Source organism: Melopsittacus undulatus, chromosome 9 (assembly GCF_012275295.1).
Source record: "Melopsittacus undulatus isolate bMelUnd1 chromosome 9, bMelUnd1.mat.Z, whole genome shotgun sequence".
Taxonomy (NCBI): Eukaryota; Metazoa; Chordata; class Aves; order Psittaciformes; family Psittaculidae; genus Melopsittacus; species Melopsittacus undulatus.
The window spans coordinates 1,026,359-1,040,474 of record NC_047535.1 but is presented as its reverse complement, the minus strand read 5'-3'; positions in this window follow the sequence as shown (position 1 = coordinate 1,040,474).

Below are 14,116 nucleotides of genomic sequence, written 5' to 3'. Positions count from 1 at the left end.
CGTGAGGTTCTTGTGAACTGGGCTGAGAGCTGCTAAATTGCTGTGTTTAATTAAATACCTTGATTTACTGACCTTGAGGGGGAGCCAAGTACAGTGACAGGCTGGTTTTATACACTGTGAGCTGAGGAAACCAGTGATGATCCATGAAGTACTGTGGGACCAGTGAAACAGAAACACGAGGGATTCGGATGCTCTTTTTGTGCTGGGTGCATCCCAAAGGGAAACGTGGCAATGGATGACTCGAAAACACTGTTTGCTTTCCCTTGTGCATGGGGGCAGATGAGCAGGATTGCTCTTGGTGTTAAAAGCCTTTAGGGGACCCTATTGCTCCTTGCTGTGTCCTTGCCTGCTGCATCCCTGCTCGCACCTGGTGCTCATCCCTATGTGATTGCCCAGGGCCGGGCACCTTGGAAAGCACTGTCCCATGGAGATGATTCCTATAGGAATCACAGTCACTGGAGAGCACGGGGTCGGGTGCAGGAGCGCTTGCACCCACCTTATTTCTATGGGGTGGGTGCTGTGCACGAGCATAACTGCTCTGTGCATAATGCAGTGTCTTTGTACTCCATCATACTTTAAATAGCACAGCGAGCAGAGTACATCTCCTCTTTGGTTGGCTGGGGCTGGGTCTAAATCTGCACGAGCAGCTCAGGGACCGTCAGTGCTGGAGTCAGCATCTCCTGACTTTGGAACTTCACAAGGGGACAAGTCTTTTTCCTCCCTCCTTTCTCAAACAATATGTAATGACAGAGATATAAATCTATGGCAGCCCTGAAGCATAAATAGCAGCAGCGTGGCCAGCTTGCTCTGCTGGCCCTGACCTGTGAGAGGTCTTCACAGCTCTCCTTTCAGCTGTAAAATTGCTTCAGTCAGCTGTGACTGGCTTTGGCAGCAAGCAAAGAGCCTGGTCCCAGCTCCCCATCCCTCATAGGGGCACCTGAGCAATGCAGGTAGGAGCAGAGATGAACACCTGAGCCCCTTTACTCCTGGATGAGGGGATGGATCCAGCTGCTGAGGATGGGGCTGAGGGGATGGAGCTGAGGGGATGGATCCAGCTGCTGGGGATGGATCCACCAGCTGAGGATGGAGCTGAGGGGATGGATCCAGCTGCTGAGGATGGGGCTGAGGGGATGGATCCAGCTGCTGAGGATGGGGCTGAGGGCATGGATAGACCCATGGACTGGTCTGTGTTGAAGGGACCTTAAAGCTCATCCGGTCCCAATCCCTGTCATTGGAGCAAGGTGCTCCAAGCCCCTGTGTCCAACCTGGTCACTGTGTGTTGCTTCCCACTGCTCCAAGCTGATTCATCTCTGGGTACTATGGCTAAACTGGTGCCTGGCTTTCCTGGGGAGGCTGAGGATGGAGGATGCTTTCTCATCAGGTCTAATGGCCACATTAACATGCACCTAGTAGTTTTCTGTATGGAGTAAATGGGGTTTAGTTTACGAAGTGAATGGAGTTAGGGCCTGGCAGGGCATGGCTGGCAGAGTGGCAGCCCCAGTTGTGTGCCTTGGTGAGGTGCTTCCAGAGCAGGATGCAAGCAGGGGATTCAGATCAGTTCGGGGGGGTTTATGTGCTTTATTTCCCCCAGTTCTAACCTGAGCTGCTGCTGCATAGGAAATTCCACAGATGGACTTTCAATCTGGGCCAGTGAATGGTTATAACTCTCTTTAAATGTCTTTTTAAAGCGTGGTTTATGTTTGAGGACAGTGACTATACTTGGGAATGGTGTTTAGTGGGGAATGGTGTTTAGTGGGGTTTCCGCTGTGTTTCCCAGTGCTGGGGTGTGCAGATGGGACCGTTCTTCATGCACCATGTCCCTTGGGTTTGGCTCCTCGGCCGCTGCCTCATTTGCAGGCTGGCAGAAGGATCCCAAGCATTGACATCCATTGGAAATCTTTGCCCTGGCTGTGATTTGTCTTCATTTGGGCAGAGCTTGAGCTGCTGAGTCTGCTCCTGAGCCCTGAGGAGAGGGGGAATGAGGAAGCAGCAACGCGGAGCCGGTGCCTGTGTGAAGCCAGAGACTCCTCATCCCTATTTACAGCCAGTGCAGGATTGATCCTCGCTGTTTCCAGGCTCTGCAGCCAATTAAACCTCTTGCTCCCTCTCCATTCCTGGGGCAATTACCACCTTGTGCCCTGTAACTCGCAGCTATGAGTAAGCCAAATTCAATTTTATCTGGAGTGAGCAACGTGAGCTGTAGCTGGGGAGCAGTTCCTTGCGTGCCGTCCCTCCCCAGCCTGACAACCAGTTTTACTACCCAGCAGGGAATAGACTGATCGCTCATTTATGGCTGCAATCATCTCCCTGTTACAGCATTAGGAAGGAATGAGCACCAAAAGCCATTATAATTAAGATCTCTCTGGAGCTGACAGTAGAAATAGATGGCATGTGGAGCTGGAGCTCTGTGCCTCAGCTGTTTCTTTTCGAGCTGTCACTGGAAAATTACAGAGGCTGACAATCATATTTTTAACGCAGCAGTGCTAAGTAATATATCCACTTGTGCTGCTGAGCACCGAGGGGATGGGGCTGCTGCTCTGGGAGCTGCTGTGTGGGGCAGAGAGGGCTGAGACCCCCACAGGGTCCCTGCACCTCCAAACCTGCCCCAATGGAGCATCCTTCCATGGTTCAAATGAGTGAGTGAGGATGAGGTGTGGGACAAAGGGGCTCACACCCTGTGTGCCTCAGCCCTGCTAGACCTCAGGGGTGGCTTTTCCATAGAGGCATCCAGGAGGTCTCAGAAATGAAACTGTTCCCATTCCTTGCCTTCCCATTGAGCATCTGGGGTGCATCAGGGCTGTAGAGGTGACCTGGTGTGTTGAGACCTGTAGGTCTTCATACCTGAGGCTGTTGCTCAAGAGAGCTGTGTGACTGGGAAGAGCAGACGATGCTTTCCCAATCATTTCATAAGAACAGGAGCTGCCTCCTGCCCCTGGACAGCAAACACCATGATGTGATGCTGCAGTTGAGGGTGAGTTGTGTTTGCTGCCTGTACAGGCAGGGAGCTTGTCCTGCTGCCTGCACTTCTGGCTTCTTAGAGGGGTCCATATTCCCTCCACCAGCATGGTCCAAGGCCAGGTTGGACACAGGGGCTTGGAGCAGCTGCTCCAATGGAAGGTGTCCCTGCTTATGGCAGGGGTTGGAAATGGATGAGCTTTAAGGTCCCTTCCAACCCAAACCATTTCATGGTTCTGTGATGCCATAAGCTGGGAACACCTTGTCCTTCCCATTTAGATCAGATGTGGAACATCCTCAGGCTGGTGCTGTCTTGGAGGTGATGAGGTGCAGCAGCAAGTTAATGGTGGAGAACACCCTCACCCTTTGGGATCTGATGTGACAATGCTGATCACCAGTGCTTTGGAGGGACCCCTGTAGGGCTCATGGCTGGGGCACCCCTTCCCTGCAGCATCCTTTATGCTCTCCTGTTATGAGCCATGGGGGAAGGTCCCCACCACCACAGCACTGTGCAATTGGGTTTGTCTTCATCACCGACGGCTGCTCAGGCTCCCATGGAGCAAGTCATGCCCTTGCTATCTTTATTTCCCCTGGCACAGCTCTTGGATGCCTGCTGTGTTGCATCGCGTTGGGTTACCTCTTGCCACATACCCCCATGAGCACACATGCTGTTTAAAGCAGCAGTGTCCACTGTGTTCTGCTTCCTTAGCCTGTAATGTAAGACACCAGAAACACTGGTGGCTGCCTTGTCCTGTCTTCCAGAAGGTCCAAATGGGGATGTGGTTTGTTGATGGGGCTTGCACCAGCAACCTGCTCCAGGTCCCTTCAACCCAAACCATTCCATGACCCCAAGTGCCTCCCATATAACCCTATTGAGGTGGCAGCTCCGGCACTGCAACCCCCCTGGTTTTGCAGGGGGACACATGGGAGGTGACCCAAGTCTTTGTGCCCCAAAAGCATTTGAGAGACTCTTCCTCTACCACACTATTAAGCATCCTCTGAGCCAAAGTGTGTTGTTCCTACATCTAACAGTGCGTGAAAGTTCCCTTTCAAGCTGCAAATGAATTATTGATGCAATTACTCATTCTCATTTAAATATCTATTTAATGGCGTTTAAATAACAGTGTTCAGAATGTGTCAACAGTTTACACAATCCTTTGGATTCTGAACTTTATACCTCTGTTTTCCCCAATAATTGAGGCTCATCCATTCTGAGTGACAATTTTAGATAAGTATCACTCTTCTCTTGCACATGTGCCTTATCTCAGTGTATTAAATCACTTAATTTTAATGTCATTTGAATGATTAATCAGTTACTCGGCTATAATTATTTGTGTGAAGACATCTCTGGTTAGAAAACAGAGCAGAGACAATTAGGAAAACAAGGGGGTTGGGAATCCACCCCAGCCGCTTGCAGCCCGTGGTTTGGGATGTGGGAAGGAGTTCCTGCTGCTGCCAGGGTGAGCCAGGGTAACTCGGAGCTGGGAAGCTTGGGATGCATGTGGCTAGATGGGATACATGTCCCTGTGTGATTCCCTTTGGGTCTTGGGTTCAGTGTGAGCTCTTGGAGCTTGTTTCAGGGCAGCATCTGGGTGCACCCAGCATGGACAGGGCTGGGATCATGGTGGTTTGTGTGGGAGCAGGGATATCATTCCCGACTCCAAATGAAACCCTTGGCTTTCAAAACACGCTCCTGCCTTTGATCTTGTTTCCATACACGTGAAGCTTTACGGCCTTTGCAGATTGACTCCTGATGTGCATCCCAAAGAGCATCCCCATCACCTCCCTTAGAGGGGAGAGGCCTCGGGGCTCCTGCTGAGGGCTTTGCTTTGGGATCTGGGGGGATTTTGCTGTTCTCAAGGAATGCTTTAATTCCCTGCTGAACCATAGGAGGTGGGTGCAGACCTCAAAGGCTGTGGTGAATGGGTAATGGCTTTGCTGGGATCATGGAAAATCCAGGAAGGGAGCAGGGTGCTGGGTTAATTTACTGGGATCTAGGGTGTTTTCCCTTTGGAAAGCTCCTTGGGGAGCCATCCACCAGCCTGCTCCCTCCTCGTGCCTCCTTTCTTCCTTTATAATCCCAGGGATGTATCCCAGATGTCAGCTCTCTGGAACTCATTTTCCCTGGGTGTAAAGCCCTATGGAGAAAAGCTTGGGAATGGCAGAGCCAAGCACCCCCATAGAGCTGACCTGGGGGGGCTTCTCCTGTGCAGCACTGATGGGGGTTTCCTAGTGCACCCTCTGCCTTGGGCTCATTGCATTGAACCCATGGACGGCCTGTCCTGAGCTATGGAAAACTGATGTAACCACAGGCACAAAGCCATTGGGAGAGCAGGATTATGCTCCTCACCCCAGTTTCCCCATCCCTGTGCTGCACACTGCAGTTTCAGGGCTCTGCTGTCATTAAACCCCTTTATTCCTGTGTTTCCTGGAGGGCTGTGTGGCCGGGAGCACGTGAAGTGTTAAAGCGCAGCTGGAATGGGAATTGCACGGTATGGATATCTATCTCCATGCTGGAGCATTGAGCAGAGCCAGATGTTTCTCCCCTCCTGCAGCTTGTCAGCGTGCGGCGGCTGTTGTGTGCGGCGGTAGTCGTGTCGGTGGTAGGAGGAAGCAGACACACACTGGGGTCACGGCAGAGCCCTGCAAGATTTATGGCCCAGACTTCCAGCTGGAATGGGCTGGAGGTTGGGATCTGCTGCAGGGATGGGTGGGATAACAGGGAGACCTGGGGACCTGTGCATGATGCTTTAAGCCTGTTCTTAGCCCTGTGCTGTGGTGGGGACCAAGAAGGGAACCCCAAGAACCAGGGGAGATGGAAAATGCTGGAGAACACCCATAGGAAAGGAGAATAAAGGGGCCTCTTTCCCAGAGGGATCGGATGCTGCTCTGGCATCCCCCTGTGCACGGCATCATGGCTGGAGCAGGATGCTCCCCTCCCCATGGGCAGCACATCTGTATCCCACCTAGAACATTGCCTGTGGGTTTCGCATGAGGTTCCTGTGTCACTAATTACCCTGGAGGGATTAATTACCCTGAGCACCCATCCAGGTGGCTTTTGGTCTGGTTTGTGCTCTTGGTGGTGGCAGGAGGAGGGTAATTGGGCTCCTCCAATGTTACAGCTCTATTTGGAAGAGCCCCACACACAAACCCTGCTGTCAGCATCCCTATGCATGGTGATGGTGATGACAACTATCCCTGACCCGACCCGGCATCAGTGTGACCCCCAGCCTGCAAAGGCTCTGAGGTTCCTGTCTCAGAGGTGTGGCTTGGCACTGCTTTGGGTGAAAACAGGGCGGAATGAGCCAAAATGTGCACTTATTGGCACTCAGTGGACCGGCGCTGGGTGTCAGCCAAGGGGCTGGCCCCGTCTCCAGCAGCAGAACAGATCTTCCCTTCAATGTGTCAGCTAAGGAGAAGTATTCCTGTGCTGTCCATTGCAGAGCTGTCAGAGCCTGCTGCCCTTCACCCCATGGATTGAGGTCCTGGCTTCTATCCCTCTCCTATTGCAGCCCTGGGGTCCCTCGAGCCATCCCATGGTGTTGTGGAGCGGCCTTGGACTCACATCCCTGCCTCTTTCTAAAGAGGAAAAAGAGGTTTTTGGCTACAAGGAGCAGTGCTGGAGCTGCCCCAATACCTCTGCTTGTTAAAGTGCCTCAGTGTGTGCTAAGATCAGGTTTTCATTTAGCTGATGCTTACCAGAAGCAGAGCCATGCTGGGGTATGAGCTCCAGCATCCATGGCATCATCCCCACCAGCAGGCCCTGCAACTGCAGGCTCTGCCCTGCAAGAAGGCATAAGTTTGGTATCTGAACCCATGCGGAGGAGCTGGCAGCCCCATTCCTCATCCTCCACCTTCCTGCCCAGATTCTGCTGTTTGCTAATAGAGACTTGAGCAGAACAAGTCATCCTGATCTGGCAAATGGGTTTCCTGCACTCCCAGGGCATCTTTCATTGGTACAGTGGGAAAACCAGCACTATCAATCACCAGGTTCAGGACAAAGGAGCACTGCTCCAAAGGCAAATCCCGGTTTCCATCCTTTCCCACCCAGCTGAAGGACTGGGCAGCTTGTGGAGAAAAAGCACTTTTCACTGGGCAGCCCCTCCAGCCCTTCCCAAGGCTTTAATCTTTCCTTTGTCCTGATGGGCTGTGATGGGGATTGGGGCCACAGGGATGCCCAAACCAGCACTAAGATGCAGGGTAATCCAGTGTCTTTGGGGTACCAGCACTTTGGCCTCAGCAGAGCCTTTTGCCAGCTCTGTGTGCACTCAGTTTTCAGGCTCTTCCTTGGTTTTGTGGCTTCTGATGGGACCAGGTTGCTGATGTCTCACTGTGCTCTGCATTTGCTTTTGGTTCTTGCTGAAGGGGACCACCAAGAGGGAGATGGTGGCAACTAAGATCCTGCATTGGCCAGGTTGCAAGACTCCTTCCTCTTGCATGCTTTAGGAGGTGTAACTGGGTATAATCTATAGATGCAACTGGTTTGGATGCCTGAACTGGGGATGGAGGAGGCTGGCGGCTGGTGGTGGTGGTGGTACCGGTGCTTGTAGCTATTGCTGTGCCTCTGTGGTCTGTGTGTGTTGTAGGGAATACTCCAGGCTGATCCAGATGCTCTTGGAGTCCAGCCTGCTGGGATAAAGCTCCATTTTAATTACACCTGACAGGGAACAGCAGCTGCAGAGATGCAGCTTCCCATCACCAGTGATGCTGCTGCCAGCTTGGGTACCTGCTTTGGCAGGTATCCCTGGTATCCACAACCAGGTTTATCTCTGGTAGCAGGTGCAGAAGTGGGGTTGTGTGTCCTGAGTGAGGGTATTTCACATCCTCCTACGTCTTATGGTGCTTGTTGGGCAGCCAGGACTGGCTGTCATCCCCAGCCCATCGCATTTAGGTTGGGTTGTGTGTATGTGAACCTGTTTGCCATAACTGTTGTGTGTATGTGAACCTGTTTGCCATAACTGTTGTGTGTATGTGAACCTGTTTGCCATAAGGCACTGGGGCTGTGACCATCCACATTGAGCTAGTGGGAAGCTCCCAGTGTTGCTGCCTCGCTCTGTGCCATCCCTGGATGCTCCTGACCCAGGGGTGCCATGTGAAACGTCAGCAAAACCCAATCCGGCTAATCCCAGGGAATGGCCAAGCACAGCAGGGGGTCTGGGGGGGGGATTAAATCAAAGTCTTGCATTACACCACTTGGAAGGGCTGAGGATTTACTTGGAAACCGAATCACATTAACTAGCATTCTGTTAATAGCTGTTACGTATAAATATAGTGTGCCTTAATACCAACACGAGCTGCAGGTTGACATATTTAGATCGTTGCTATCAAAGTCATTAACGCCTCTCCGTGGTAAACCTATTCTCAGTTGGGGTTGCAAATGGGATTCTCCTGAGCCAATCAATCTTCCTAACGCCTGAGCAGAGCCTGTTGATCTTTAGCCACCGAATGGCTTTGGCTTCCCAGCAATGTGCTTGCATCTGTCAAAATCATAAGCAGCTGGCAGCCCCATACAAAGGTCAGGGAAAACAGGAGCTGGGGACAAGGAATGCTGGTTAGCAGCGTATCGATGTGGGTCGTGATGTTAATGCTGCAGCCCTGTGTGTCTGTGTGTGTCTGTGTGTCCATCCCCATTCCTGCAGGCATCCCTACCCCCAATTAGGGAGTTCTATGGAGAATTTCTCATGTATACCCTGTGGTCCTGGAACTCATCCAGGGCTTAATTCAGATGGAGTCACCTCAAAGGATGGGAAAGGGCTGCAGAGATGAGGAGCTTGGAGAGCTTACCAATGGTTTTGAGCTAATTCACTCCTCATTTATCCTTTGTTATTGCCCTCAGTCAAAGCCCCTCTGCTCCATAGCAGTGGTGCAGGGAGTGGGTTCCTTTAGAAACTGATCTGGGGGGGATTTTGGCATAGCAAGAGTGTGGGGCTGCTGTCACTTCATAGCATCATGGAGTGTTTTGGGTTGGAAGGGACCTTAAAGCTCCTCCAGCTCCAACCCCTTCCACTGGAGCAGCTGCTCCAAGCCCCTGTGTCCAACCTGGCCTTGAGCACTGCCAGGGATGGGGCAGCCACAGCTTCTCTGGGCACCCTGTGCCAGCGCCTCAGCACCCTCCCAGGGAACAGCTTCTGCCTCAGAGCTCAGCTCAGTCTCCCCTCTCTTGGGCAGGTTCAAGCCATTCCCCTTGGCCTGTCCCTACATCCCTTGTCCCAAGCCCCTCTCCAGGTTTCCTGCAGCCCCTTTAGGCACTGGAGCTGCTCTCAGGTCTCCCCTTTAGGAGCCTTCTCTTGTCCAGGCTGCCCCAGCCCAGCTCTCCCAGCCTGGCTCCTATGGGATCTGCTCCAGCCCTCGCAGCAGCTCCATGGCCTCAATGTACTTATTAGCCATGGAATTACTACACTTATTGCACTGAGCACAGCAAAATTCCCTCTGCAGAGCCATGCCAGGAGCCGTTGTTTGGGCTGTGGGGATACGGAGCCAGCAGGATCAGGCAAAGCCCCTTGCCATGGCTCAGGTCCAGGAGCACTCAGCACCACTGATTTATGCTGCTGTGGGGACAGACTGGTGCTGGGCTGTTAATGCCTCTGCATCCCCTGGCCATGATGTGTAGGGCTGGGAGTGGTGGCTGAGTAGGAGCGAGTGGCATCCCTAGGATCGCATCTCCTTGTGTCCTGGGGCAGAGCAGACACTGGTTAGGAACACACGAGTCTCATGGTGAAGTCCTTGGCAGGACCAGCTTGACCCGACCGACACTTATGCAATTCCATCTGGGGTGTGATTTGATTGCGGTGACAGGGGTGAAACTGTGTAAGCCCAACTTCTGAAGGGCTCAAATGCCTCTCTGGGCCAGCAGACCTCGCTGGTGTTATTTAAGGCCAAGCCCTTTAGCTTGGGAGCTTTCATGTTAAATCATCAGCTTTACGGTACTGAAATCAGGGCACTGCAGTAGTCGTTTCCCACCGATCCCATGCTGCGGATGCTGAGTGGATGCACTGGTGTTTGGGCACTGATCAGTCCAAGATAGAATCCCTGAGTGGGATGAGGCCATGGAAAACGATCCTTTTCCCTGGTGCCACTTGACAGGTTTATTCCCACCTCCTGGGAGAGCAGCCCTGACACCATTTGGCTTCCATGGAAGCCTGGATCTGTGCCTTGTTTGCACGTGTGAGGTCTGAACGCAGCCTTGTGCTGGGGGAGGCTGGACCAAGCATCGCTTGGAGGGCATCCTCTGCCTTTGGATTGCTTAGAAACCAGGGAATAAACTCCATAGAGCTGGAAGCAGGGAAGACTGCTGGGCAATGGGTTGTGATGGTCCTGTGAGAGCAATGGGGGGGTGCAGTGGGAGCTTGTGCTGCCCATAAAGCCTGCATTTGGCTGGTGGGTTTTAGGTCACACTTCTCTCATGGATGGAGCTAGACAGGGTGTAATGCTGCAGACTACATGTGCCATGTCCTTGTCCGTCGTTATTCCTGCCTCCTATTCCTGTGTTTGTTAGTGAGCCCAGAGCAGTTGCAGGTTGCCAATGAAGGGGGTTAGACCTTGATAAAGGTCTAATGATATCCATATCATTAAGATAAAGGATGTTAAATAGAAGCAATAGCCCTGGAAGCTGCCTGAGAACTCATTCCAGTGGGTAAGGGTTGGGAAACACATTGGATGGGAACAAACATAAGCAAGTGTTAATGGTTTTATCCATGAAAAGAGATGTGAGGATGGAAAAAGCACCTTCATATGAACATGGCTGGAATTGTTTGTTCTGTCAGAGCCCAGGCAGCTGGGGGAGCTCTGGATGGAATCCTCCTCCATAAGGAATGCAGAGGAAAAGCTCATCATAGAGGAAAGGCTTTGCTAACCTGTGAAGCCCTGGTCACCCATGGAGAAGTGAAGCTTAATGAGGAGATTAAGCAGTTCTCTGGTTGTGTGGTGGTGCTGGGCTGGGCCCAGCTCCAACTCGCTCCTTTGGTTTTCATGGGATGTAAAACCATCGCTGTGCCCAGCACCAGAGCACAGCATCCATGGAGCACCTGGGAGAGGGGAAAGCCTTAAGAGGCAGAGCATTGGCTCCCTGCTTGCTTTCCGTGTTTCAGGCATCCTTAGGGACTCTGTGCTCTGTTCCATCCATCTTTGCATGTCCAGAGCCCGTCCTGGCTCCCTCTGCACCCAGCGCATCACCTCAGCAGCTGCTGTTGGGACTGTTCCTTATTGCACCTTCCAAATGGAAAGGGTCGTTAGGAGGCTATAAATGAGGACAATTCCCACACCTGTATTGCAGGAGCAGCCCTTCCATGGAAGGGACACCTTAGAGCACTGCTTGAGCTGCGTGCCAGGCACTGGCTGGGTTCCAGTCACCTCGAGCCACATGGTGCAGGAGTTCTGGTTCCAGTTAGCAGTGAATCAGGCTCGTTTGTTGCCACCTGATCTTTACACCAGTGCTGTTGGGATGCTCTCCTTAATCCCATGTGCTGAAAGCAGTAGCACCCCCGGCCTCATCTCCTCCTGCATGGCTCTACCAGCTGTGGGTACATCCTTGTGCATCGGTCCCACTGTGCTGGGGTGGGAGGGATGGATACGGGTCCAGCTGAGACACTGGGATGATATCTGTTTGGGAATGACAGAGGGGAGATTGAGATGAGGTTTTAGGATGTTCTAAGCTGTGCGGGTGGTGCCTTCAACACAAACCAGTCTGTGATCCTATGAAAATAGAGCACGTTTGCATCCATTGGTGAGCCCTGTGGGAGGCACTGAGCATGGTGTGTGTCCCAGCAGTGCAATCCATGCTGCTGGCTAGAGAAGACCACAGCAATGTGCCCTTGCCTCTGTCCCAGGATGGCAGTGCCATGACAATGCTCAGGAGATGCCTGAGGGCACTCACAGCCTCTTGCTGTGTGTTCACTTGAGAGCCCTGCTGCTCCCATGCCATTATGAGCTTGGGTTCATGTTGCACTGATCGTCTCCCATGTTGCAGCATCATCCCATGACTCATTTGCTCTCTCCGTGCCAAGGCTGTGGTGCCTTCTGGCTTCCCACTGGAGCATCTCCATGCAGGGTGGACCATCACCCTGGGGAGCCGCACGTCCCAGCACGCTGCTCTCTTGGATGCTGAAGGCAAAAGCCATGCCCTTGCAAGGGCTTTGTCTGGATGTCACGATGCCTGTGTGCAGCATCGCTTTAGGGAGAGCCTTGTACAATGTTGTATTGCAGCTCCCATTGCACAGTGTTCCTCCAGGGCTCTGGGACCCATTGCTCCATCACCTCTGGGTGCTCCCAGTGCCATTTCAGGGACCCATTTGGATGGGTGCTGTGTGTTCCAGCTGCACTCAGGGCACATCCTCAGCCTCACCCAGGACCATTCCCACAGCAAGGGATGATGTGGGATGGGTTTAGGGTGAAGGGGCCTTGAGGCACCCGTGTTTATGGGTCTGTCTGCAGTGAGATGGGGACATGGTGGGTCTGGTTTTGAGACCTCAGTGTCTGGAGGGGGGTGTGCTGTGCTCAGGGTTTGGTCCTCACTGGGACCCACAGCCCTGGGCTCTGTCAGGACCAAGCCTTGATGCTCTATTCATTATTTAGCCCCACAGCTCCCTTACCCAGGTCCCACTGGGGATGTGGTTTCTGTTGTCCCTGCTGTGTCCTTTGCTCCCTGTTCCTTTGTGCTGGTGCTTTATGGGATGCCCCAAAGCTGCTTTAGGGGGGATATCCCTATGGAGCAGGAAGGACCCTCAGATCTCATCCCATGAGCAGCCTCAGCCTCTGGTCCCCCCCTGCACTTCAACACATGCAGCTTGCAGACTCTAATAACAACTGCTTGAAAAACATACTAAACCCAGGAAATTTATGTAGCATGACCCAAATTGAATTATACATTACAGCACTATAATTGATTTTTTAGAAGAGAGATTAAATTTATTTTATGCCTCACTAACTAACAGCTAGATTTACCTAATTGCTCCGAGTGCAGAGTTAGTATGATTCATTAAACCCCATACATGCCTGGCTACATTACACTGTGACTAAAGCTTCCCTGCTTCGAGCAATTAAAGTGGAGAAACTTGGGGCCTCGGAAGTAATTGGATAGAACAATACAGCTTGGAGTTGCTGGGGATGGCTTCCAATGGAAAACCACCAGTATCCCTCCGTTCCCCATTCGCCAGGGAATCATTGAGTGGAATCCTCTCTGACTGGCATTGTTCTCTCCCATTGCCAAAAGAAACCCCACAAGAAGTGGTGTCTCGGAGCCAGATTTCATGCCTTGCTTCACAGTTTCATGTTATCAATCATAACATGAGGAAAAAACCTGACAGCAGTGAGGAGACATCACTGCTATTCCAGGGAGAGGGATTTTGGGTAGGAGCTAGCGACATGTGGTAATTACACACACACTGCAAAAATAAAGGTAGCAATTGAGGAAAACAGGAGTGGAGAGGAATTATCCTTGTGGCTGGCAGGAATACATTAGGATTGCTTGGCACACTTGAATGGAATCCCACAGAGGCACAAACTGCGCTGGGAATGGCAGTGAGGGCTGTGGGATGGGAGCAGGGCTGTGGGATGGGAGCAGGGCTGTGGGATGGGAGCAGGGCTGTGGGATGGGAGCAGGGATGTGGGATGGGAGCAGGGATGTGGAGGTGCTGGGATGCTTGGAGCTGTGGCTGCCCCATCCCTGGCAGTGCTCAAGGCCAGGTTGGACACAGGGCTTGGAGGTCCTGCTCCAGTGGAAGGGGTCCCTTTGGTACTGGATCAGCTTTAAGGTCCCTTCCAACCCAAACCAGGCTGGGATCCTATGGCTCCATTCCTCCTCCATGCACACTGCAAGCAGGGGATGGGTTTTCCTGCCCCTAGGCTGCCCCCTCCTCTCTCCCACTTACAGGTTGCATTTTATGTTGCTCTTATAACTCAGATCTCGATTTATTCTAATCTCTTAGAGCAGCTCAACCCATTTAAATGTTCACCATCCTCCAGCTGCTTCTTCCCAGCACAGCTTTGAGGATGCTCCCTGGGTGTGAAGCCAGGTTAAGCTGAAGGTTATGAAGTAAGAAGATGCTTTAACCTCGCTGGGATGCACTATATGCTCCTATAGTTCTGGTTCCTGCAGACCAGTTTGGTACAGAACTACTCACATGCATAATATTCATCATAGAGTCAGGGAATGGTTTGGGTTTAA